This window comes from Geotrypetes seraphini, chromosome 17 (genome assembly GCF_902459505.1).
Source record: "Geotrypetes seraphini chromosome 17, aGeoSer1.1, whole genome shotgun sequence".
Classification (NCBI taxonomy): Eukaryota; Metazoa; Chordata; class Amphibia; order Gymnophiona; family Dermophiidae; genus Geotrypetes; species Geotrypetes seraphini.
In genome coordinates this window covers 38,458,549-38,485,130 of record NC_047100.1, presented here as the reverse complement: position 1 = coordinate 38,485,130, position 26,582 = coordinate 38,458,549, and the positions used below count along the sequence as shown (strand labels likewise).

Genomic DNA, 26,582 nt, shown 5'->3' with positions numbered 1-26,582 from the left:
TGTATTAATATACCTCAGATTAAAGTCAAGGTTTAGGTCACTTGGTTAACATGCCAAATGTTATTTTATAACAGAACTCCAAATTACAATGCCAACCGGTGGAGCTTTTCATACGAGGGTTCCTGGCCAGCCGAGCACAGTCTCCTGGCGGCCGCAGCCTCAGCAGCCGCCAGTCCTCTTCCCAGCTCATATTCAGAGCCTTTCCAGCACCGCAAATTTCATTAAGTCCAACCCACCCCCCAGTGACAGGTTAAACAGAAGAACATAAGCAATGCCACCCAGCAGCAAAGGAACGCAAAGGCAGGTAAGGAGGAATAGCGGCAGCCCCTCTTCCATGCTTCTAGCACCTCAGCGAGACAGGAAGAGCAGGAGGGGGGGGGAGGTAGGTAAAAGAAAGGGAGGAGGACTGCTGTTGGATAGGGGGAGCAGTGAAGGGGTACTATTGGATAGGGGAGACATAGGCTGCTGCTGAACATAGGGTGGTGGACAGAAATACAGGCAAAACACATCTATTCTAGCACCCGTTAATGTAACAGGCTATATATGATTGTTTAAAATATTATCATTATTTTTACTATTGTATGCCCGTGAGCCAGAAATATTTGTACTCATTTGATGACGGTTGAAACGTTAATTTTAACTACCCGCGCAAAGCGTGACTGGACAACTGAAACAATCGGAAAATAATTATCCTTTATTTGCTACGTCACTATATTTGAATACTTTTTGGGTCATTGCTAGTTACTTGTAATCCGGACTGGCCATTTGTCGGAAGCGGGATACTGGGTTAGAAGGGTTTGTGTTCTGCATTTCACATGTTTTCGCCTCATTTATTAATCTAAAAAGACCTAAATAGCCCGTCCGGTCTGCCCCATTCATTTGAGATTCCGTTCTACTTATCCCAGAGAAAAGCTGCAGATGAAATCCATCTGTATTAACCGTTTGATCCGGCCATAAATTCAGAGTTTATCGTCGTGAATTCTTTCCGATCCGAATGATGTTTGTATGCCCCTCTGCCGTTGAGGTTAAAGACTGAGAGAATTCAGACAGAATGACACACAAATATTGTTAGTTTGGAAAGAATAATACAATAAGTGTGAAAATTCAAACCGTTAGATGTTACTCTCGATAGCATTTCAAAAGGACGGATTTCAGTTTAACTGCAAGATGCTGCTCTCCTGCGATAACTAGTATTGCTGTATTTCAACCCTAGTTACTGATACAAAACCGACCGCCAGTAAAACTAACTACGTTAACCGCTCTTACCCAATAACCCACCCTACTTCTGTATTTTCTAGGTGTGTTTTACAGTAGTACATCAACTAATGGAGTAGACGCCGAGGAGGGAGTGGAAAAAATGAAAAAGGATCTACAAAAGTCAGAGGAATGGTCTAATAACTAGCACCTCAAATTCAATGCAAAACAATGCACAGTAATGCATTTGGAGATTAATAATCGGAAGGAGCCGTATAAGTTGGAAGACTCAGCGGGAACGCTTTTATTTTCAACTTTTGTTCGGGCTTGCTCTGCCTTCCGCCCACCTGCCTCCCACCTTGAACCGGGAGCAGTGACCAGAGCACAAAGACGTGGGAGCGAGCTCTGCCCCTCCCCCCTCCACGTTGCACTGCTGAGCAAGTTGGAAGGCTCAGCAGGAACGCTTTTGTTTTCAACTTTTCTTCAAGCTTGCTCTACCTTCCACCCACCTCCCTCCTTGAACCGGGAGCAGTGATCAGAGCACAAGGGCGTGGGAACGAGCTCCACCCCTCCCAACTGGACACAACATAAAACCAACCACCTATTCTGAGATAACCACAGAAAAAACCCCAAAGAACCGGTCACAGCACAGGATCAACAACATAATCTGAAAACCTCCCCCCCTACCACCAATATGAAGAAAAACCATCAAACATTCACCCGGGTTATCCTACTGATAATCCTGTAGCGAATAACATATCACCACACATGTGCCTACCAAAACATCAGAGCCTTAGGCCCCAAAATAGAACATATTAAAAACTGGATAAAAAACGAGAACCTAGACTGCCTCTTCCCTACAGAAACCTGGCTAACATCAGACACAGATCCCAGAATAACGGAAGTCTGCCCTCAGGGATACAAAATAACAGTCAGTGTCTTGCAGAGAGAGAAAAAGAGGAGGAGGACTTGCAATCATTTTCAAAGACTCCCTAACCCTAAACATTCTCAAAAAAACATCCACCCCACACATGGACCTTCTAGCGTGCCAACTCTCAAGCATCACACTAAAGAACACACTAAAATGCATGCTCTGCTATATACCGCCGGGGAACTGGACCACAGTAAGACCTGAATTTGAAAACTTCATATATCAAAACTCACTCACAGCAGCACACAACCTTATCCTAGGAGATATAAACCTACATCTTGAAGACCGAACATCCAAACCTGCTGATAACCTTCTATCATTCCTCGACATCTTATCCTTCCGAATCTTAAATCCACAACTACCTATGACAAAGGATACCAACTTGACATCGCAGCCTTCGTGACCCATCAACCATCCGCTTCAGAAATTCAAACAGCTAATGGAACCTGGTCCCCTTCCCTGTGGTCAGACCACTACACATACACTTTCAACTTAATCTGGACCAAAAACCAAACCACGCCAAAAATTAAAAAAAAATAACCTACACCTCACGCAAGCACATCGAACCCACCAAATTCTGGACTAAAATATATGAATCAATCCTGGAATGCAACTTCAAGGACTTCATTTCACATTGGTGCAATTTGAGCGATAACACCCTCGATGAGCTAGCCCCATCACAAACCAAAACTTGAACGAGCAGACAATCTGACCGATGGTTTGACAATGATTTACTACTACTCAAAAGACAATGTAGAAGACTTGAAAGAAAATGGAGAAAAAACAACCTAGAACACACAAAAACCACCTGGAAAAAAATTAACAAACAATACAAAATACAACTAAAGGATAAGAGAAAAACATACTACACTAACCTAATTGGGAAAGAAACCCAAGACACCAAAAAACTATTCCAAATATTAAAACTACTAACAAACACCAAACCCCTCGTGACCACTAACATCTCCCCCCCCCCTCCCTCAGCCACCCTCTTGCAGAACACTTCAAGAATAAAATCACAAATGCCAGAGCTACCCTCACAACTGCACTCCACCTCACCTAATTGAATTCACAATACGCCCCGCTGAAAAAGAGTCAACAGCCGCAGACAGATCTTGGTCCCAATTCCCCAATATACAATGGCCCGAATTCAACAAACTCTACAAAAAGTACAGCCATGCATCCTGTGACCTCAACCGCTGCCCACCATATCTCCTAACAACGTCCAGTACAAAATTCCGTATTCTACTCCTTCAATGGATACAAAACATGCTCACACACAGATGGCCTTTTCCCAACTAACCTCAGTGAAATCATCATCACCCTGATCCTTAAAGACCCTAAAGGACCAAATGATCAACCTTCCGACTATAGACCCATCTCCTCAATCCCTCTATACGTCAAACTAATATGTTATGTTATTTATTTCTTATATACCGCTAAATCCGTTAAGTTCTAAGCGGTGTACAGAGAAATATACATTAAATATACAATAAAGGATACAATAAAATAAAGAATGGGTACTTTGAAATTCCCTTACTGTCCCAAAGACTCACAATCTAACTAAAGTACCAAGGACAAATAAATTAGCAAGTAGTAGATAGGAAAATAAAGATAGCGGAAATGAGATGTAGAGCTTCTAACAAGAATACATAAAAACTCTCAATATCATACTGTTAAAAACAAAGTGTACATATCAAAGTAATAAAGTAATAGAAAGAAACTAATTTAAATAGAAAATAATTTTCAGAATTAATCAAATATAGAAATATAGGAAGAAAATAAGCATTTGAAGTGAGGAGAAAAGAAAAGGTAGAGGATGGCATATGAATAGAATGGAATGAAAAAAACCAAAAACGGTTAAACAATAGAATTCTAAGAAAATTTTAAATGAAAACTAAATAAAAAGAAATAGATATGATACGCATAGTAGAACAAAAGTCAGGAAGGACTTGATTTCAATTCCCTCAGTCATCAATGTTATCGTCTCCAGAGCTTTAGTTGTTTCAGCCAGGCAACCACCATCAATGATCTCTACACATCAGCCATGGGATCACTTTTTAAAGCAGAGAGAAGCATTTCTCGATTTTCTGGAATACTGTTCATTATATTCAACAGCTCACAGATCTTCCAGCTTCAATACTCTGCTCTTTGGTCTGGATAATACAGTTCAATCAACCCTTGATGGTACCGTCACTCAAAAACATTAATCCAGATTGGCTGTGGGACATCTAATTTTGTAAGACTCCTGCAAGATAAAAAAGCCATTCTCCAGTCCTCCCATCCTGCTAATGTCGCACTGTCAGTAGGAGAACCGAAACTGCATAGCTGCAGGGAGATTACAGTCCACTCTACTATCCCAGCCATGGCGACTCAGTCACCCTCCATCGACCTCGGCAACACTCCCTCTCCGACTCAGCACCAACACTGCCCGTCATGGATCGGTTGCCAGACATAATACAGGATCGCCAATGCGCAGCAAACACCCGATGAGAAAAAAGGCAAGCTGCCAGGCACAACTCAGGATCGCCAAGGTGCAGGAACATCAGGTGACAACAAGGCCTTTTCTGACAGACCAATAATAACGGTCTAATCTGAACTGTCAGTTCAGAGTCCACAAATGGGTGACAATCAAAGTAAAAAACAAAGAAGATTCAAAAAATTAACACAAATAAAATAAATTAAATAAATAAACAAAAAACAGCAGGAACATACATAGTAACATAGTAGATGACGGCAGATAAAGACCCGAATGGTCCATCCAGTCTGCCCAATCTGATTCAATTTAAATTACTTTTTTTTTTTTCTTCTTAGCTATTTCTGGGCGAGAATCCAAAGCTTTACCCGGTACTGTGCTTGGGTTCCATCTGCCGAAATCTCTGTTAAGACTTACTCCAGCCCATCTACACCCTCCCAGCCATTGAAGCCCTCCCCTGCCCATCCTCCTCCAAACGGCCATACACAGACACAGACCATACAAGTCTGCCCAGTAACTGACCTAGTTCAATCTTTAATATTATTTTCTGATTCTAAATCTTCTGTGTTCATCCCACGCTTCTTTGAACTCAGTCACAGTTTTACTCTCCACCACCCTCTCCGTAAAGTAGAATTTCCTAACATTGCCCCTGAATCTACCACCCCTCAACCTCAAATTATGTCCTCTGGTTTTACCATTTTCCTTTCTCTGGAAAAGATTTTGTTCTACGTTAATACCCTTTAAGTATTTGAACGTCTGAATCATATCTCCCCTGTCTCTCCTTTCCTCTAGGGTATACATATTCAGGGCTTCCAGTCTCTCCTCATACGTTCTCTGGCGCAAGCCTCCTATCATTTTCGTCGCCCTCCTCTGGACCGCCTCAAGTCTTCTTACGTCTTTCGCCAGATACGGTCTCCAAAACTGAACACAATACTCCAAGTGGGGCCTCACCAATGACCTGTACAGGGGCATCAACACCTTCTTCCTTCTACTGACTACGCCTCTCTTTATACAGCCCAGTATCCTTCTGGCAGCAGCCACCGCCTTGTCACACTGTTTTTTCGCCTTTAGATCTTCGGACGCTATCACTCCAAGGTCCCTCTCCCCGTCCGTGCATATCAGCTTCTCTCCTCCCAGCATATACGGTTCCTTCCTATTATTAATCCCCAAATGCATTACTCTGCATTTCTTTGCATTGAATTTTAGTTGCCAGGCATTAGACCATTCCTCTAACTTTTGCAGATCCTTTTTCATATTTTCCACTCCCTCTTCGGTGTCTACTCTGTTACAAATCTTGGTATCATCTGCAAAAAGGCACACTTTTCCTTCTAACCCTTCAGCAATGTCACTTACATACATATTGAACAGGATTGGCCCCGGCACCGAACCCTGAGGGACTCCACTAGTCACCTTTCCTTCCTTCGAGCGACTTCCATTAACCACCACCCTCTGGCGTCTGTCCGACAGCCAGTTTCTGACCCAGTTCACCACGTTGGGTCCTAACTTCAGCCCTTCAAGTTTGTTCAACAGCCTCTTATGAGGAACTGTATCAAAGAAGACCAAAAAATAAACCAAAAATAAAAGAAATAAAGAGAGCAAAGGGAGACAGCACAAATGTTGACTTAATCGGCTGCCATCTAATAGAAGGACTGGTAGCTAAACTCCTCACCGCCTACCTAGAAAATCATAACATACTGCACCCCACGCAATATGGCTTCAGAACCAACTTCTGCACAGAGACATTACTAGGTTCCCTTATGGACACAGTTAGACAACACCTCAGCACTGGAAAAGGAATGAATGCTTCTCATCTAACCGCTTAAAAAGATACAAAAAAGAAGGCAAAAGATGTCAGTAAGGACTCTATGAGTGTGTCTATCAGCTAATCACTACTAACAGACCAAACCACACAAATACCAAATGTCAATTGAGGAGTAGGGACGCTCTCAGTGTGAGGTTATTAGCGACGGGAGAACAAACTGGTTGAAAGTGTCTGATGTCATTTTGGATCTGCTTTTAAGCCCGGTCAGTTGCCTCTGCGGGCTCTCCTGCTTCCCTCCCAGCCGGTTCTGCTCCAGCCTTAAGATCCCGATGAAGAGTTTCACCCGAAACCGGTTGATCCAATGACTATTCTGGTCTCCTGCAATTCTCATTGACTTCATTTGGCTCGCTTTAAAAGCTAAGTTGGCTGTGGTTTCATTTTGTATCTTGGGGATTAGGCTGGGGAGGACTCTATGAGTGGGTTTTCAGTGTGATTCACTCTCTCACTAGTTCACTGTTTGTGACTTATTTATTGTTATTAATTCTGCACAGTTGATTTTGCACACTAGGGACGCCCAATGATGGTGTGCAGGCGGGGTGATTCACCTCCATCTTTGTAGTGGAAGCGCTGGAGTTTGTTCTCCCGTCGCTAATAACCTCACACTGAGAGCGTCCCTACTCCTCAATTGACATTTGGTATTTGTGTGGTTTGGTCTGTTAGTAGTGATTAGCTGATAGACACACTCATAGAGTCCTTACTGATATCTTTTGCCTTCTTTTTTGTATCTTTTTAAGCACCTTTTGGCAAACGTATAGGAGTTTATAGTTTAGTCTCATCTAACCGCAGCATTTGACCTGGTAGACCATAACATACTGCTGCAAATTTTAGATTCAAATGGTTTCTCAGACAATGTACTCTCACGGTTTGAGGGTTTCCTAAAATACAGAACATACAGAGTTAAATCAGATAAAGAAAAATCTGAACCTTGGTCTGACCTCTGTGGAGTACCACAAGGATCCCCTCTATCTCCTACTCTATTCAACCTATATACTGCCTCCCTCGGAATGTACATGGAAAAACTGGGCATAACCTCCTACAGTTATGCAGATGACTTCACCATCCTTGTACCTTTTGATCAACCGAAGACCACCGTAACAGACACTCTACACTGAACTTTGGAAACAGTAGCGAACTGGATGGAAGACCACAAACTGAAACTCGACCCTGACAAAACAAAATGTATTTATAAAATGATCTAGAAACAGGGACAAAGTGCAAAGTTATAAAATTCGCGGATGACACAAAACCATTCGGTAGGGTTAGGACTAAATAGGACTGTGAAGATTTACAAAGGGACCTGAACAAACTGGGGGAAAGTAGGCGAAAAGAAGGCAGATGAAGTTTAATATAGAGAAATGTAAAGTCTTGCATGTAGAAAACAGAAACCCAATGTACAGCCTAGAAAAGGACTTGGGGGGGGGGGGGGGTACTGGTGGACAAGACAATGAAGCCGTCGGCAAAGTGCATGGCGCCCTCTAAGGCGGCAAACAGAATGCTAGGTGGTATCGAGAAGGGTATTACAACCAGAACGAAAGAAGTTATCCTGCCGTTGTATCGGGTGATAGTGCGCCCGCATCTGGGATATTGCAATACTTGAGAGGGCTCAGAAAAGAGTGACACAATTTGATAAAGGGTATGGAAAACCATTCATATGCTGAGAGATTAGAGAAACTGGGGCTTTTTTCCCTGGAAAAGCAGAGACTTAGAGGGGACATGATGGACAGTGGAGAGGGACAAATTCTTCAAACTTTCGAAAACTACAAGAAAGAGAGGGCATTCGGAAAAATTAAAAGAGGACAGATTCAGAACCAATGCTAGGAAGTTCTTCTTCACCCAAAGGGTGGTGGACGCCTGGAATGCGCTTCCAGAGGGTGTGATAGGACAGAATACGGTATTGGGGTTCAAGAAGAGATTACATAATTTTCTGAAAGAAAAGGGGATATAGATAGAACAGTATATAGATAGAGGATCACTATACAGGTCCTGGACCTGATGGACCCGCCACGTGAGCGGACTGCTGGGCACGATGGACCTCTGGTCTGACCCAGCAGAGGCACTGCTTATGTTCTAACTAAGGCCAGTAACTGGGCAAACTTGCAAGGTCTGTGTCTGTATATGGCCATTTGGGGGAGGATGGACTGAAGCGAGCGTTGACGGAGACTTCAGGAGCTGAAACCTAAGAACGATACCGGGCAGAGTTCAAAAAAGCATGGTATGAACACGGAGGATCTATCTTCGGAAAAGAATAAGGCGGATACTCGCCAGACTGGCACGGTCTGTATCTGGCTGTTTACTGAAGGATGAGCCGAGCAGGACTTCGAGGGCTGGGAGGGTGTAGATGGGCTGGAGAGAGCGTTGACGGAGACTTCGGTAGTTGGAACCTAAGAACGGTACTGGGTGCGGCTTCGGATTCTTGCCCAAAAATAACTAAAAAAAAAACAACGACGACAAATTTTTAGATTGAAACGGATTGAGCGGACCGGATGGACCGTTTGAGTCTTTATCTGCCGTCATTTCCTATGTTACTAAATCCTTAATGTAATTAAACTTAAAATTTATAATAAATGGTAACAGCTATGATATCAGATACCGTGAACATATTATATAACACATTGATAGGCATCCTTATTTATAAATGTATGCAAACCCCCCCAAATTAGTTGCAAATTAAATGATCAAAAACCACAGTTACTTACCGTAACGGCAGGCAAATATTCTCAACATATGGGTGACCTCCAAACTAGCCTGAAAAGAATGGTGGGAGTGTTGGCAATTCAGAAGAATACATTTTGTAATACTGCCTGGCCAAAGTGACCATTCCGTCTGGAAAAAGAATCCAAACGATAGCGAGAGGTGAATGTATGAACCGAGGACCGAGTGGCCGCTTTGCATATTTCCTCAATAGGAGTAGATCTAAGGAAAGCTACAGATGCCACCACGGCTATGACTTTATGGGCTGTGTGGCTCGACCCTCGAAATGCAGTCCAGCCTGAGCGTAGCAGAAAGAGATGCGAGCGGCCGACCGGTCGGAGATGGTTCGCTTGGAAATTGGATGTCCCGACTCGTTTGGATCGGAGACAAAAAGTTGAGGAGAAGATCTTTGTGGCTTAGTCCTTTGTAAGTAGAAAACCAAAGCGCGCTTGCAGTCCAGAGTACGAAGAGCTGTTTCTCCGAGATGAGAATGAGGCTTTGGAAAAAAAAACACTGGGAGTATAATGAGATTGTAATGAAATTGAGATAAAATTCTGAAACCACTTTTCGTACGCATTTAGGATGAGTACGGAGAACCACCTTGTCATGATGGAATACGGTAAAAGGTGGATCTACTACTAAAACTTGTAGCTCGCTGACTCTGCGAGCGGAGGTGAGAGCAATAAGAAGAACCACTTTCCAAGTGAGCCAAAGACATTGGTTCAAATAGAGGCTTCATTAATCTAGCGAGAACCACATTGAGATCCCAAAACGCTGGAGATGGTTTCGCACTGAAAAGTCCTTTCACAAATCTAGAAACCACAGGATGAACAGATAAAGGTTTCCCCTCTAAGGACTGATGGAAAGCAGCAATTGCACCGAGATCCACTGAGAAAAAATATGATAGAGAGGCGAGGAATTAAGTGTCCGTTCGTGAAGCTGTAGAAGACGACTCAATTTGTCCGCCAAGAAGTTTTTCTCTCCTTGAACGTAAATGGCTTTCAGAAAAATGTAGTGAAAAATTGCCCAAATCCAAACTTTCTGAGCTTCTTCGCACGGCAGAAGAGATCCTGTTCCTCCCTGCTTGTTAACATAGTACATGGCTACTTGATCGTCTGTACGAATGAGGACTACTTGACCGTGACAAAGATGCTGAAAAGCTTTGAGAGCATTGAAAATCGCTCTAAGTTCCAACAGATTTATGCGACACCGACGATCTGTTCTGGACCAATATCCTTGATTACGGAGACCGTCGAGAGGAGCCCCCCCCCAACCGTAGGTCAAAGAATCTTTCATGCAGACCTTCTGATGACAGGGCGTTTGAAACAGTAAACCTCTAGACAGATTGGAAAAAAGCATCCACCAGTGAAACATAAAAACATAGAATATGACGGCAGAAAAGGGCCTTTGGCCCAAGTCTGCCCACTCAAATAACCCTCCCCTCTAAGTTCTTCTTTGAAGTGATCCCATTTGTTCTTAAAGTCAGTCACGTTACTGGCCTCAACTACCTGAACATAAGAATTTGCCTCCGCCGGGTCAGACCAGAGGTCCATCCCGCCCAGCGGTCCGCTCCCGCGGCGGCCCTCCAGGTCTATCACCTGTGCTGTGGTCCCTGACTATTCCTATAACCTACCTCAACTCCTCTCTGTACCCCTCAATCCCCTTATCGTCTAGGAACCTATCCAAACCTTCTTTGAAGCCCTGTAACGTGCTCCGTCCTATCACGGCCTCTGGAAGTGCGTTCCACGTGTCCACCACCCTCTGGGTAAAAAAGAACTTCCTAGCGTTTGTTCTAAACCTGCCCCCTTTTAATTTCTCCAAGTGCCCCCTTGTACTTGTGGTTCCCCACAGTGTGAAAAATCTGTCCCTGTCTACCTTTTCTATGCCCTTCAGGATTTTGAAGGTTTCTATCATGTCTCCTCTAAGTCTCTGCTTTTCCAGGGAGAATAGCCCCAGCTTTTTCAACCTGTCCGCATATGAGAAATTTTTCATACCCTTTATCAGTTTAGTCGCTCTTCTCTGGACTCCCTCAAGTACTGCCATGTCCTTCTTGAGGTATGGCGACCAGTACTGGACACAGTACTCCAGATGCGGGCGCACCATTGCACGATACAGTGGCATGATGACTTCCTTCGTCCTGGCCGTGATACCTTTCTTAATGATACCCAACATTTGATTTGCTTTCCTTGAGGCCGTCGCGCATTGGGCCGACGCTTTCAATGTTGTGTCTACCATCACTCCTAGGTCTCTTTCAAGGTTACTTACCCCTAGCAGTGATCCCCCCATTTTGTAGCTGAACATCAGGTTCTTTTTCCCTGCATGCATGACCTTGCATTTCTCTATGTTAAAGCTCATTTGCCACTTTTTTGCCCACTCTTCCAGTATCGTTAGGTCCCTTTGCAGGTCCTCGCAGTCTTCCGTGGTTCTAACCCTGCTGCAAAGTTTGGTGACATCCGCAAATTTTATAACCTCACATTTAGATCATTCCAACATTCCACATTTAGATCATCCCTTTCGGTGAAGAAGTACTTCCTAGTGTCACTATGAAATTTCCCACCTCTGATTTTTAGCAAATGCCCTCTTGTCGCCGTAGGGCCTATAAGGAAAAAGATGTCTTCTTCCACCTCAATACGGCCAGTAATGTATTTGAACGTCTCTATCGTGTCACTCCTCTCTCTACGTTCCTCGAGAGAGTAAAGCTGCAATTTACCTAGACGTTCTTCATATGGGATATCCTAGAGCCCTGAGACCATCTTGGTGGCCGATCGTTGAACTGATTCCATTCTTAGCACATCCTTCCGATAGTGTGGCCTCCAAAATTGTGCACAGTATTCCAGATGTGGTCTCACCATGGACCTATACAGCGGCATTACCGCCTCGGCTGACAAAGCTTCTCCGGATGCAACTCAACATTTGTCTAGTCTTGGATGAGGCTTTCTCTACTTGATTGGCTGCCTTCGTATCTTCACTAATGATTACTCCCGGGTCCCGTTCTGCCACAGTTCTGGTTAAGGTCTCACCATTTAGAGCAGGGGTGCTCAAAATATCAATCGCGATCCACCGGTCGATCGCAAAGGCAATGCCGGTAAATCACTAAGCCAGTCTTCTCCCTAGTGTGTTTAGCATCTTTTAGCCGGGCACTCTGTCCAGCTAATTTAGGTGAGCGCCCAGCTGTCTTACTCAGATGACATGCTTCCCCCTCAGCGTCCTCCGTTCTTCACTCTGAACCTATCACAGATGAAAGTTAATTACGGCAGGCTGCAGTTGGTCTCTGTAGCACGTTCCCTCTGCCGCAGTCCCGCCCCTGACATTACAGGAGGTGCGGGACCGTGGCAGAGAGAACATGCTACACAGGCCGACGGCAGCCTGCTACGTTTGCTCTGCAGGCTGCCGTAATTAACTTTCAGCTGTGGTAGTTAGACCCAGAGGGAAGAATGAAGACGAGGACAGTTTGAAGATAAACTGAGAGAGTAAGTCTGTACCCTCATCTATCCTCTTGTTGAAACATAGCATTTAGGGAAGTACTCCTCCCAGTAAGGCCCCCAGAGTGCCTTCCCAGCTGCCTGTGGCATCCGTTTGCTGAGCACTTTAAAATGTATTCATTTAAAGTTTGCTACTGTTTTGTCTAGTTTCAGAGGCATAAAGGGGAATTAGGTGAGGTAAGGCTGTGCTCATAGCGAGGGCCCCGGTGGGATAGGGGTTGCCTTAGAGATGCTGGATCGGGGGGTGGGGGGGGGAGACAAAAGGACCTTAAGGAGGGGAGGGGGAAAGCAGCTTTGAACCAAAAGCCATGAACCAAAAGGTGAGGGGGAAGACAGATCCTGGACTAGTAGAGTGATTAGAGAGGTTCCATGCCCTGGGAAGGGGGAAGACAGAGTGAGAGAGACAAAGACCTTGACCAAAGGTGGGAGGACTCAAATTGTTAGCAGAAGGAAAATAGAGAGAAGGAGAAACCTGAAACAAAGGGGAGGCAGAAGAGAGGGGGGCAGATGTTGGGATATGGAAGGTGCAGACAGAGGAGGAGAGACCCTGAGGAAGAACAGAGAGATGCACGATCATAACAGAGGAGGGAGAGAGAGGGAGACATGTTGCCAATAGGGGTGGAGGAGAGAGGAAGAAAAGTTGGACTCCCGGAGGGACAGAGAGAGATGTTGGTTAGGGAATGGAACGAGGTCTGGAGGACAGAAGAGGTGCACACAGTATATATAATAAATAAATATGGGGGGTCTTTTACTAAGGTGCGCTAGCTGATTTAGCTCGTGCTAATGCGTCCAAAGAATATAATGGGTGCATTAGCACTTAGCGCTCGCTAAATCGGCTAGCGCACCTTAGTAAAAGAGGGGGTTATATGTTTAGTGTTTTTATTGTTGGTAGATCATTTTGACTTGGTCATTTTTAAAGTAGCTCGCAAGCCCAAAAATGTGGGCACCCCTGATTTAGAGTGTAGGTTCTGCATGGGTTTCTGCTACCAAGGTGCATAACTTTACATTTTTGGGCATTAAAATTCACCTGCCAAATAGTAGACCAGAGCTCCAGAAAAAGTATGTCCTGTGTCATAGTGTCGGGCACGGTACCGCCGCCCACTATGTTGCATAATTTAGCATCATCGGCAAATAATGCAATTTTACCCTAAAGTCCCTGAGGCAGATCTTCTATTAAGATATTAATTAGGATTGGATCCAGGACCGAACCCTGCGGTACTCCACTGTGCACTTCCGACTTTTCAGAGGGAGTACCGTGTATCGCCACCCTCTGATGTCTGCCGCTGAGCCAGTCCTTAACCCATGCGGATAATATTTCTCCTAGCCCCGACAAATTCATCTTGTTCAAAAGTCTACGGTGTGGGATGCTATCGAAAGCCTTGCTGAAGTCCAGATACACTACATCTAGGGACTCTCCTTTATTTAGTTCTTTTCTTACCCAGTCAAAGAAGCTGATCAGGTTGGATTGGCAGGATCTCCCCTTTGTAAATCCATGCTGGTGGGGATACCTAAGTCTCTCATCGTCCAGAACCGTATCTAATTTGTGTTTAATCAATGTTTCCATAAGCTTAGGTTCCCTCCTGCCCTGTTCGTTGTTAAAGGGGGGGGGGGGGGGGGGGGAGGGATGGATTCTGTAACCGGTGCTGTTTTTGACAGACACCGGTTACAGAATCCAGCTTTTAGCTGACGGACTGGCTCCTCCTTCGCCTAAAAGCCCTTGTTTTGGACGTTTGGGACTTAGGCTTTTTTTAGGTTGATTATATGGTAAAAGTTTAGATGTAGTGGTGGTCTGGGCGTTTAAACAGCTGAATGTAGAGGCAGGCCATTATTTTAAAAAACCTCCTTTTGGACGTTTTTTTTGATAATGGACATTTTTCCTGCTTCTACTTTCAACGTTTAAGGCCTTAGGCCAAAAGGGGACTTAGACATTTTTTTTAATTATGCCCCTCCAAGCCTTTAATTATATGACCCCTTTCTACTATAAAAAAACCAAAACAGTCACAGACCTCATGAAACATCTCACATCCCCTATACCAGGGGTGTCAAAGTCCCTCCTCGAGGGCCGCAATCCAGTCGGGTTTTCAGGATTTCCCCAATGAATATGCATGAGATCTATTTGCATGCACTGCTTTCATTGTTTTTCAGGGTATAAAATAATAACTGTGCAGGGAGTAATATTGTGAAATGCGGTGCCTGTGGAAATAAAAAGAGCTTCTAGTCTATTTCAATTCAGGAAAATGGTTAAAAGTTTGTTGTTTAAGAAATGGCTTTTGTGAGTGACTGAGTCTGGAAATATGTTTCTTACGTGATTCAGCTTTTGATATGATGAGTATGGATGCTAATTTGTAGTGTTTATGTTTTAGTTTGAATTATGCAGGTTTTATTGTAACTCGCTCAGAATTGTTGGATGTTTGCGACAAATAAATTTTTAAATAAAATATGTGCGCTCAGCTCATGTACTCAACATTACAGTTATGATGGGACGATTACTTAGCTTCTGTATATAGACTCCGGCGCTTGTCTTCTAATGCTCTCAACGCTCTGACCAGCCAAGCATTTCAATTAACACTTGCCAACCATGTGTTTCACTACTAGACCTGCCTTGGGAGATTCATATCGCAAAAAACTTACAAAGAAAAAAATAAAAAAATCTATGAATAAGTTCCTAATGACTCACCCTCATTGTCGACACTAGACTTACTTGCATAAAATACCACCACTCCAAACTTACTCAGACACTCACAGCTGCAACTCGAAACTAATGTCAATCGTGATAGCATAGCAACCAGGAGGGTATTTAAATTCAGTTTTTAATTGCATTCCAGTTACACAAGTCTTTTCCATCCATCCCTCACTGTGTTCCCAATCTCTTCACACAATTCTTTCTGTACTCGTACTGAGACACTCTGGGTCTCACCCTTATTCCTCAGCCCAGGACCTTGCTATCTTCCCCCAATAGTCCATACTAGCCTGTATGATAACTTCACATAGTACGGGTAGTCTGCAATAATGGAACATTGCAGAAAATGTCCAGGGCAGCGCTTGGACGTTTGAGGCTAAATCTGTTTTAGTAATGAATTAAGTGCCTACAAGGTAGCCAAAGTAACCAGATGACTGCTGGAGGCATGTTCTCCCTCATGCTCCCAGTAGGTCTCTGGAGTAGCCTGGGATCACTGCAGTGGGTTTCAGAGAAGGGGATCCAAGCCCACATCCCAATCTACTACATTTGTGGGGAAATGTGTGAGCCTACCAAAACCCACCCAAAAGCTACTGTACTTACATATAGAGGCTACTGGTGTGGTGTACAGCCGAGTACAGTAGGTTTGGGGTGAGTTTTTCAGGGCTCGCTATAGGAACCTTTTATGTGAAGTTCACTGCAATGCCCCCTAAGATACCCCACTACCCTCCTGGGATGTTTGTGTGGCCAGTCTACTAAAAATGATGGCCCTCCTACATCCCCAATGGCTTGTTCTGTGCGGTTTTCATTTGGACATTTTTTTTTTTTCCAAAAATGTTAAAAAAAAAAAAAAGATAGACACAGTAAGATCAAACACATCTAGAAATAATCATTTTTAAAAAATAGCCATTTTGCTGTTTTGATAATGTCCTTTTTCTATACCCGATTTTTGGGTGACTTACAAAAACATCTAAACTCGGATCTAGACATGTCAAAAATGGACCTTTGAATGCTGACTACTCAACTTCTATCTTCATCTCATAGTTCTTTATGTTTTATATTTTTAGTTAAGTACAAACTTGAAAAACTATTAACATCCCTGAATGACTGAAATGCATAGAAGGAATTTATTATTCTCTGTTTGTAAGACTTTTTCTATGAGAAAGTGCTAACTCTTAACTGATATAATTCCTGATCTTTTCACTCAGGGGATAAGATAGAAACTTACAAGATCATGAAAGGTAGAGAGGGACAGATTCTTCATACTGGCAGGGGCGACAAAAACTAGAGGGCATTCGGAAAAATTGAAGGGAGATAGATTCAGAACAAATGCCAGGAAGTTTTTCTGGACACCTTGAATGCACTTCCAGAGGAGGTAGTAAAGCAGAGTACGAGGTTAGGTTTCAAAATGGGACTGGACAAATTCCTGAAGGAAAAGGGGATTGAAGGGTATAATTAGAGGGGTACTATACAATACAAATGCTTTAGAGTAATAGATCACTTACAGGTCATTGACCTGGGGAGCCGCCACGGGAGCAGACTGCTGGGCATGATGGACCTGTGGTCTGACTCGGCAGAGGCGATTTTTATGTTCTTAAAGCAGGGGATAAAATCAGGGCTCTTTATTTAAAAAATATGAGAAATCAGAGAATAGCAGAAGCTACACCAGCTTGGAACTGAAGGATTATAAAGTGATGCTCTCTATATCACGCAAGTTAATTATATTCATCCAAATCTATTTCTATCACATTCTAGATTCTACTTCATGCTGTCAGAATACATGAAATCAAAATGCACGGCATGCTTATAGGAACAGATGGGAGAGCTTGTGCAACTACTGATTCATGGCCATCTGTACAGGATACCTGCGGTGTTCTAGAGATCTTCTTCAGTGGGAAGAGAAAACATTTTCCTGATTTTTCTTACTTCAAGACAGTGTCTCCAAATAGGTTAGTTTTGTATCTGCTATGATAGAAATGAACCTCTCTACTCAGTCAATGTATGTGGAATAAGATCTCTCTCAAATTTACTACTAACGCTTCTCATAATACTTTACACTGACTGTACCAAAGAGAGTTTCCTGAAGTTCATAGGATGCTAGTTTTTAAGAAAAGTTTGGATAAGTTGCTGGAGGAAAAGTCCATAGTCTGTTATTGAGTAGCAGAGAATATTGCTACTCCTTGGGTTTTGGCCAGGTACTAGTGACCTGGATTGGCCACTGGGAGAACGGGCAATTGGGCTTGATAGACCATTGGTCTGATCCAGTAAGGCTATTTTTATGTTCTTGTGATGCAATGTGGTAATTTCAGTAAAGGTTGCTAAATGTGAGGCGCTAAAAACTGGATGCTAAGTTTGTGTAAGCCCACAGTTAACATAGGGCTCCAGAACAAAAAAAAGAAGATGGATTGAGACATCTGGGTTTTACTTTCGTTGCTTTCAATAGAAGTAAACCCCGTGTGTCTCAGTCTAGGCTCTGATATATGCAGTCACTCACACTCTCTTTAACCCACTGAAATTGGTATCTGTCCCCTCTTGGCAACAGTCTTGGCATATAAAACACCCCCCCCCCCCCCTTTCAATTATTCTTCTGGTGAGCCACTCTGGAATCCACCCCCTTCCTTCAGCCCTGGACACAAAACATGGCGGCAAAACTTATTTCAGGGAAATGAAAGTTTAATTATATTTCTCCTTCTTTACTTGTTTTCCCATCCGATTAAACGGAAGCACACAGATCATTTTTTCTTCTTCCTCCTGAGAGGCCACTTTCTTTTGAAGGAGCAGTTGTCTATTGGCAAATTGCGCTCTTAACTTCACTTTTTTTACTGGCAATGTAGGGTACTATTTAGCATACAATCTGCTTCTTCCATATACAATTCTATAGTTCTACATATTCTACAGATTCAGAGAAACTGCCCTACAGGCAGGTTGTAATTTAAAGAATACGGGTGTACTTCCGTATATTCGGATGGGACAAGAAGTAAAGAAGAGTAGCCTACGGTAATGGCCTACGGTGCAGACTTTAATGAAGGAATTCTCCAGGATGCCTATAATAGCATACCAAAGATCTAAAAACATTGGAAAAATTGTGATTAAAAAAAGAGAGATGACATTACAACTAGTGAAGGAATAGTACATCAACATCAAGCGTGTGACACCTGCCAATGGTGTGTCCACACTATAACGGGATCAGACTGGACAGACTCCTGAAAGAAGCTCATTGGCTACCTATAACCCATCGTATCACATATAAAACAATTATGCAAGTCTTCAAAATTAAATTCTTCCGCCAACCTTCTTTTCTAGATAAACTTCTCATCCCTTACTGCTCATCACAGACCCTTAGATCAGCCGATCAAAACCTGCTATCTGTTCCTACAATCAAAGATTTCTTCTATACGAGAAAGACTAACTTTTCTGTAGTCGCTCCTACCCTATGGAACTCATTGCCATCCCACATTCGTCACGAGACATCAATTGATACATTTAAGGTTAAATTAAAAACTTTCTTATTCCAAGATGCGTTTTCCTGCTCCCAAATATAATTCATTCTTCAATACCTCAACCGCTTTTAGGAAGCGATCCCATTCCTTATGTTTCATCCCTTCCTTTTTTTTTTTTTTTAATTGAACTATGTATTTTTTCCCCTTCCACTTCTTTTCCCTACCATCACTTTCCAGTATGTCCAGTTAAAGTCTAAATGTTCACAATCCCCCTTCTTTTTCTTTTCAATTATTTTGTATATTATTTTATTTTTTTTATCTTATTTTAACTTGTAAACCGGCTAGATATTTGCTGATAGTCGGTATAGTAAAAATTTAATAAACTTGAAACCTTACTCTTGGGAGAAAGCTGACAGCCACTGCATGTAAAAGTAAAAGTGTAGTATATATAATAAAATGTCCTTGTGATTTAATTTATATCAGCAGGAGTAAGCATCAAATTAATGTCCGCTTAAATGATCATAAATCTAGAATAGTGACAGATGCCCAGCAAGCCCCTCTGGTGGATCACTGGAGGGAGAAACATTACACTTGGGAAGATATAAAATGGAGGGTAATTGACCAAGTGATAGAAGGTGACGGGATAATCGCACGCCAGACACCAGTGCGCTGACAATCCAGCGCAAGAAAGAAGCACGCCACGGGACAACTTATTTTTAAAGAGCTCAGCGCTGTTCGCGCTGCCGTGGGGGTGGGAGGTGCAACCCCCCACATTATAGAGAAAACGGAACTTTTCCTGAAAAAAATCAGAAAAAATTCCGTTTTCTCTATAATGGAGGATTCCAACCCCCCCAAATCCCCGCCCCCAACAGCAGCACAAACACTATGCAGTAATGTGTGTGCGTTCCCCCAAACACTCCCCCGTCGGAGCTCTTTAAAAATAAGTTTTCCTGCAGCGCGTTTCTTTCTTGCGCTAAATTGTCAGCTGGTGTCTCACGTGACACTGACTATGAACCTGATAGAAGGGTGGGAAGGTGGAAATTTTGAAAAGATTCCAAACTACCAAGAGCAAAGATGGATCTTCTCTCTTAACACTGTGTCCGCTAACTGTTTAAATTTAGAAATTGAGTAGAATACTTTATTGTAATTTTCATTGGCACTTGTGAATTGTCTGCATATATCTCATTTTGAAGACATTGAACTTCATAACAAACGAACTAAGGTTTAGAATGTAATGATGTCATAGGGGAGTCTCTGGTAAGCGTATTAAAAAAAAAAAGTCAAGCCGCTGCCATTTTCACCCAAAGCAAGCTCAGGTGTATCGTATTTTCACGCATATAACGCGTGCGTTATACACGATTTTACAAACCGTGCATAACCATGCGCGTTATATAAATTTTTTTTTTTCATTCTGATCCGGCATTCCCCCTGCGAACCGGCATCCTCCCCCCCCCCCACCGCTCGCGTCACCCCCCCCCTCCCCCACGATCCTACATCCCCCCCAGCACCGCAAAGACAACTCTTACCCGATTGGGCACCGGCACCAGCACCAATGCACAGTATGTGCCAGTGCCCGAAGATCCTCCCTCGTTGGGTTGGGCTGGGCTGGGCGGTGCGAGAGAGATCCTCCTTCTTCCTGTGCCGGGCTGGACTAGGCTTTGAGCATGCGCAAATTCTCAAAGCCTAGTCCAGCCCGGCACAGGAAGAAGGAGGATCTCTCTCGCACCGCCCAGCCCAGCCCAGCCCAACTCAACGAGGGAGGATCTTCGGGCACTGGCACTGGCACATCCTGTGCATTGGTGTTGGTGCCCAATCGGGTAAGAGTTGTCTTTGCGGTGCTGGGGGGGATGTAGGATCGTGGGGGAGGGGGGATGATGTGAGCAGGGGAGGGGGGAGGATGCCGGTTCAGAGTAGGCGGGAAGAGGTTTTAGCATGTGCGGTATACGCGTGTGCGCACTATATTAAAATTTTATTACATAAATTTCTGTTCCCCGCGCGCTATACCCGTGCGCGTTTTACACGGGTGCGCGGTATATGAGTGAAAATACGGTAGATGTGTGGTGGTTAAAAAACAAAACGGTAAGCACTAAATTCAAGAAAGCCTGGGATAGGCACACAGGATCTCTTAGGACTCCTTTTACTTAGCTGCATTAGGGCATTAACGCACAGAATAGCGCGCGCGCTAGACCTTAATGCCAGCATTGAGCTGGCGTTAGTTCTAGCCTCATAGCGTGCGGTAATATCCTGCGTGCGCTAAAAACACTAACGTACCTTAGTAAAAGGAACCCTTAGAGAGAGGAAGAGATAATGGTTACTGCGGCTGGGCAGACTGGATGGGCCATTTGGCCCTTCATCTTACAATGTTTCTATAACCATAAAGTTCTATGACATCACGATGCAAATGTAAAGAGCCTTAGTCAATAGGGAGAGGAGGAGATAGTGGATGCTGTAGATGGGCCATTTGGCCTTTATCTCGTCATGTTTTTATGTTTCATTTCTATATCGCTACTACACATTATGTGCAGGTAATTTCTCTGTCCTAGTGGGCACGCAATCTTAAGTTTTTGTACATGGGATGGAGAATTAAGTGGTTTGCCAGGGTCACAAGGAGCTGCAGTGGGAATTGGATAGCCCTAGTTCCCTAGGATAGCCGTCTATTGCGGTAGACCAGTTTAAGAGCAAGTTGAAATGTTTTCTTTTTTAAAGATGCCTTTGACTGTTAGCTCTCTAGAATGTCCCTTCAAAGACTGTCCTCGAATCGCCCGTTACTCTTCTTTATTACCCTCCCTTTTGTTCTTCTCCTATTTGTCTTATTTGCCATCGACTATTGTATTTCTTGCCTTTGGTATAGATTTTAGCTATGTACATCACTTAGAAATACGCTTTAGCGATTAATCAAATTTTAAATAAAACTTTTCTGCTAGCTATACTCCTATCAATGCTGCCAAGCATCCTTCTGGCATTGGCCATCACCTTGTCACATTGTTTAGCCACTTTAAGATCTTTAGCACTCTGAGATTTATGGTTTATTTTATCTAATATGCCACCCTTCCTTATGCAATAACAGAGTGGTTCACAACATTTATAAAGCGTACAATAAAAATAACTATGTGTATCAGCCTCTTGCCTCTCATCACAGCTCCTTTGGATTTATGCATTCCAAATGCATCACCCTGCATTTCTTCACATTAAAGCTTAACTGCCAAGCATTACCTACCCCAAGCTTTTAATTTTTGTAGATTACATCCCATACATTCCACTCTCTCTGGGGTGTACTTTAGAATTATTACTCTGTTAGCGTTTACTATTTCGTCCTCTAGCATTGATTTTTAAAGCTAGCCCTAGATGTGAAGAAGCAAATAAATGCTGAGACCCGGGCGACAAATTGTAAATGGACAAAGAATCCTCAATTAGTGGCTCCAGGTCCTAGAACCCCAAGTTTGGGGGCCCCTGTCTAGAGATCTGTCTTGGGACCTATGTCACCCATCGTGAAACCCATGGGAGGAAAATATGACAAGGAAGAAGTAAATATAAAGGGATCATCAGAGAGATTGCCGAGTTATATGGTTGGTGAGAATAGGTAAGGAGTAGGTTTTGGGATTCTCTGGAGTCCTTTTACTAAGGCGCGCTATTAAAAATTAGCATATGCTAAATGCTAACGCGTCCATTATATCCTATGGATGCACTGCCGCGCGCTAAGACGCACTAACGCGTCTTAGTAAAAGGACCCCTCTATTACCGTGCCACAGTTTGTCAGGCTCAACATACTGGGCTGGACCAGAGAGCCTCTTTCAGTTTAACAATGATAGTAATATTCGCTAGTTTTTCAAGCTATATAAACACGGGCTAAGCTTTGTACCCAGTTTTACTGCACCTTCTTATCATACAAATCGATATTTGCTCAAAATGAGCACAACAGTAATAAATCGGACAAGGCAAGCAGAATATTGAATAGTGAATGAATGAAAGACAAATTATATTTTTTATCTGTACTATGGAAAACTTGTGACTTAGCTATTTTACATAAATGTATTTACTTATTTTGATAATGTCTCCTTATTATATTTTGAGTGCCATGTGTTGCCAAAAATGTTCCAGAATGCTTTGCAGCAAGCTGACTATGGAGTTACTTCCCATGAAAGAAGATCACCTCCTTCTCACTCCCCACCATCACTTTTCTTGGCCACTGGAAATCTCCCTCCTAGTCTTTCTTTCAGGCTTTAAAATCTCAAATAAATGGACCCCGGAAATTATTTGGAAAAACTTGTTTTATTTTGCCACTTTCAATAATAATAACAACAGTTTATATACCGCAGGACCGTGAAGTTCTATGCGGTTAACAATGATTAAAGATGCTACAAATTGAGTAGAACCAACAAAGTTAGAAGTTAGTGACTAACAGTTGTTGTGGGAAAGGTTGTGCAGATAAGCTACCCAAGTACTTCAGGAATAGATATGTTTTGAGGTGTCCCCTAAATTCCCCTTAGTTATCAGCATGCAAATGCAATTGTTCTAGATCTTTGCCCCATAATGCTGCTTGATAAGAGAAAAGATGTTGTTGATAGCTTTTTTTTTTTTATTATTCATTTTTTAATCTTCCATCAAGTGTACAAATAATAAAACATTTGAAATTAAATACATCACTTGAATTTCTTTCTAATATAACAGGGGTGCCCACACTTTTTTGACTCGCGAGCTACTTTTTAAATGACCAAGTCAAAATGATCTACCAACAATAAAATTTAAAAAAAACACAACGCACACTGTGCGCATAGAAAATGTTAATTATCATTCCTATTCCAGGGTTTTTCAAAGAGTTCAAAGCAGATGACTCTATGCACTATCACCTCAGTAACAACCATACAAAAATAGACAAATATATCCCCCTCCCTTTTTACTAAACCACGATAGCAGTTTTTAGCGCAGGGAGCTGCGCTGAATGCCCAGCGCTGCTCTCGTTGCTCATAGGCTCCCTAACCTAAAAACCTCTATTGCAGTTTAGTAAAAGGGGACCTTAGTGTAAAATATAGACAGCAGATATAAATTCAGACACATTTTGATCACTAAATTTAAAATAAATTCATTTTCCCTACCTTGTCTGGTGATTTCATGAGTCTCTGGTTGCACTTTCTTCTTCTGACTGTGCATCCAATCTTTCTTCCCTTCTTTTAGCCTGTATGCTTCCTCTCCTCCAGACCTCATTCCTTCCCCCAACTTTTCCTTCCTCTTCCTTGCCCTTTCTTTCTCTCTGCCTCCCTTTCTTTTTTTTTCTGTTTCTCTTCTTTCCTTCAGTCTCCCTGCCTGCCCTTTTTCTTTCTTTCTCCCTGCCCTCCCCCAAGCCACTGCCACTGCCATTGCCATCGGGGACTAGGACCCAAACGCCACCAATAACAGGCCCCAAGCTCTCCCTGCTTCGGCCAACCAGCATTCCTCTCCCCGACGTCAATTCAGCCGTCGGGAAGAGGAAGGCTGATCAGCCCAAGATCGTGATCAATCTATTGGGGGAAATGCTGCCGGGTCCTGCCTTCGCGGAAACAGAAAGTAGGCAGGACCCGGCAGGAAGAAGAACAAATGCTTCACTAACCTGTCTCCCGCATTAGCCCGTAGCGAACGCTTGCTTCAGGGCTCTCAACATGTGCGTGCCGGCTTCCCTTCTCTCCCCCCCCCCCCCCCGGGACATAACTTCCGGTTTCGGAGGGAAGAGAAGAGAAGCCGGCACGCACACGTTAGAGCCCGGAGCATAAGTTCGCTACGGGCTGAAATCTCCAAGCCGGTTTTTTTTGTTTTTTTAATGTTCAGCAGCAGCAGATGACAGCTGGGCGGACCGCCCAGCTAAAAGGTCCTAGGGAGAACACTGGAGAGGAAGGCTGATCGCCCGTAGCTCAGGAAGGCAACACGAGTCTATCACGGAGCCCGGGATGGGCTCCGCGATCGACTCACGTTGCCTTCCTGAGCTACTGGTCGATCGCGATCGACGTGTTGGGCACCCCTGTAATATAACATCAAATATATAAATTTATTCCCTTCCCACCCCCTTTCCTTTAACATTTAATCAAAAATATACAATATAAATATTCTTTTTCTTTTGATTAAACCCACAGTAAACTATCAACCACTCTCCTCCCCCATTTGCAAATATACTTTCACTGGAAAATGGTGTCTATTCATTACAATAAGTTGTCAATGGCCCCCAGATCTTTTTAAATTTATTATAATACCCTTTTTGAGTAGCAATTATGCTTTCCATTTTATAAATGTGACGCAACGAATTCCACCAGAAGGTATAATTTAATCTACTGCAGTTTTTCCAATTACTTGTGATATTTTGAATGGCGACCCATGTCATAATCAATAAAAGTTAATTGTTGTTTGATGAAATCTGACTCCTTGTTTTCTTTGATGCACCAAATAGAATCGTATCATATGATAATGCTACATGATCTTAAATAATAAAATGCTAGCCGCGCATGCGCACTTGCCTCAAGCGTGTTCCCTGATCCCTTTTCTGTCGGGATGTGGCAAGACAAGTGCGCATGCGCGCCCTTCTCTGCTCTCCACATCACAATACGGCTCTACCGGAACATGGCGAAAGAGACAGCCAGGATCGAAGGAGCCAACGGCAGAAATCTCAGGTCGGGACAGCTCAGCCTCTTCAGACCCCGCCGCTCCTCCTCTTCGGGCAGCAGGCTTCTCTCACGCACCCATTGCCGCCGGGCGCCACAGGCGCAGCGAAACTGGAGCACATTTCCCCCTCCCCTCAGAGCACACCGCACCACGCTGCCCCTTCACAACGAGGAGAGGGATCGTGGCCGCTCAGCGCCCCCACCGAGGAGCCCAGCAACTTTCCGCTGCCCGGGACCCGAGTCATTTGCCGCCCCCCCTCTTCCCTTACCGCGGACCCGACTGCCGATTTAAGCAGCGTGTGCAACCGTCTTCACATGCTGCTTCGGGCCCTTCTACTGCCCTGATTTGCTCCAGACGTGCCAGAGTAAATCAGGGCAGTAGAAGGACCCGAAGCAGTGTGTGAAGACGGTTGCACACGCTGCTTAAATCGCCATGTGTAGTCGGGCCCGCGGGAAGGGAAGGGGGGGCGGCAAAGGACTCGGGACCGTGTTTGTAGTCACGACTGTGGTAAGGGAAAGGGGGTAGAGGAAACGCTAATGCTACTGCACAGGGAACTGGTGTGGGGGGAGGAAAATGGAAGGGGGAGGGAATGCTGCTTTGGACAGACAGACAGAGGGAGGCAGGGAGACAGAAAGACAAGAAGAAAGACACAGGGGCAGGTGCACAGGGAACTGGTGTGGGGGGAGGGAATGCTGCTTCGGACAGACAGACAGAGGGAGGAAGGGAGACAGAAAGACAAGAAGAAAGATGCAGGGAGATATACAGAAAGACAAACAGACAAAGGGGGACAGAGACAGACAGAAAGAAAGACAGCGGGAGTCGCGTCAGGAGGGGTGTGGGATGCCGCAGAGGGAACTTTTCCAATGGGTGCAACTGGGCGGCTGTCGGGAACCTCTGATCAGGGACAGAGCAAGGTAAGTGTATCATAGGGATAAGAAGGAGGAGGGGGGAGAAAATGGAAGGGACGCCTACTGCTGGACAGGAGGAGAAGTAAAGAGGTGCTGATGGACAGGAAGGGGTGAAGAAAAAGGAACGGAGGCCTAATGTTGGACAGGGGGAGAAGGAAGGTGCTGATGGACAGGGGGGAGGTAAAACAAAGGGAGAAGGACTGCTGCTGCATAAGAAGAGCTGTGAAGGGGAGGTAAAAGGAAGGGAGAATGGACAGGGGGAGCAGGCAAGGGGTGGTGATGGACAGCCAAGGAAAAAGAAAGACAGCGGCTAAGCAGAGAGAGAGAGAAAGAAATA

At 43.9% G+C, this 26,582-nt stretch overlaps 1 long non-coding RNA gene across 1 annotated transcript in view; it reads left to right on the top strand.

The window, feature by feature from the left end:
- Positions 1–26,582, top strand: part of LOC117351279 — a 92,113-nt gene that overhangs the window by 2,634 nt on the left and 62,897 nt on the right. Inside the window, exon 2 of the long non-coding RNA XR_004537379.1 lies at positions 17,029–17,222. This is a non-coding gene — a long non-coding RNA (uncharacterized LOC117351279). The remainder of the gene's footprint in view (positions 1–17,028; positions 17,223–26,582) is intronic.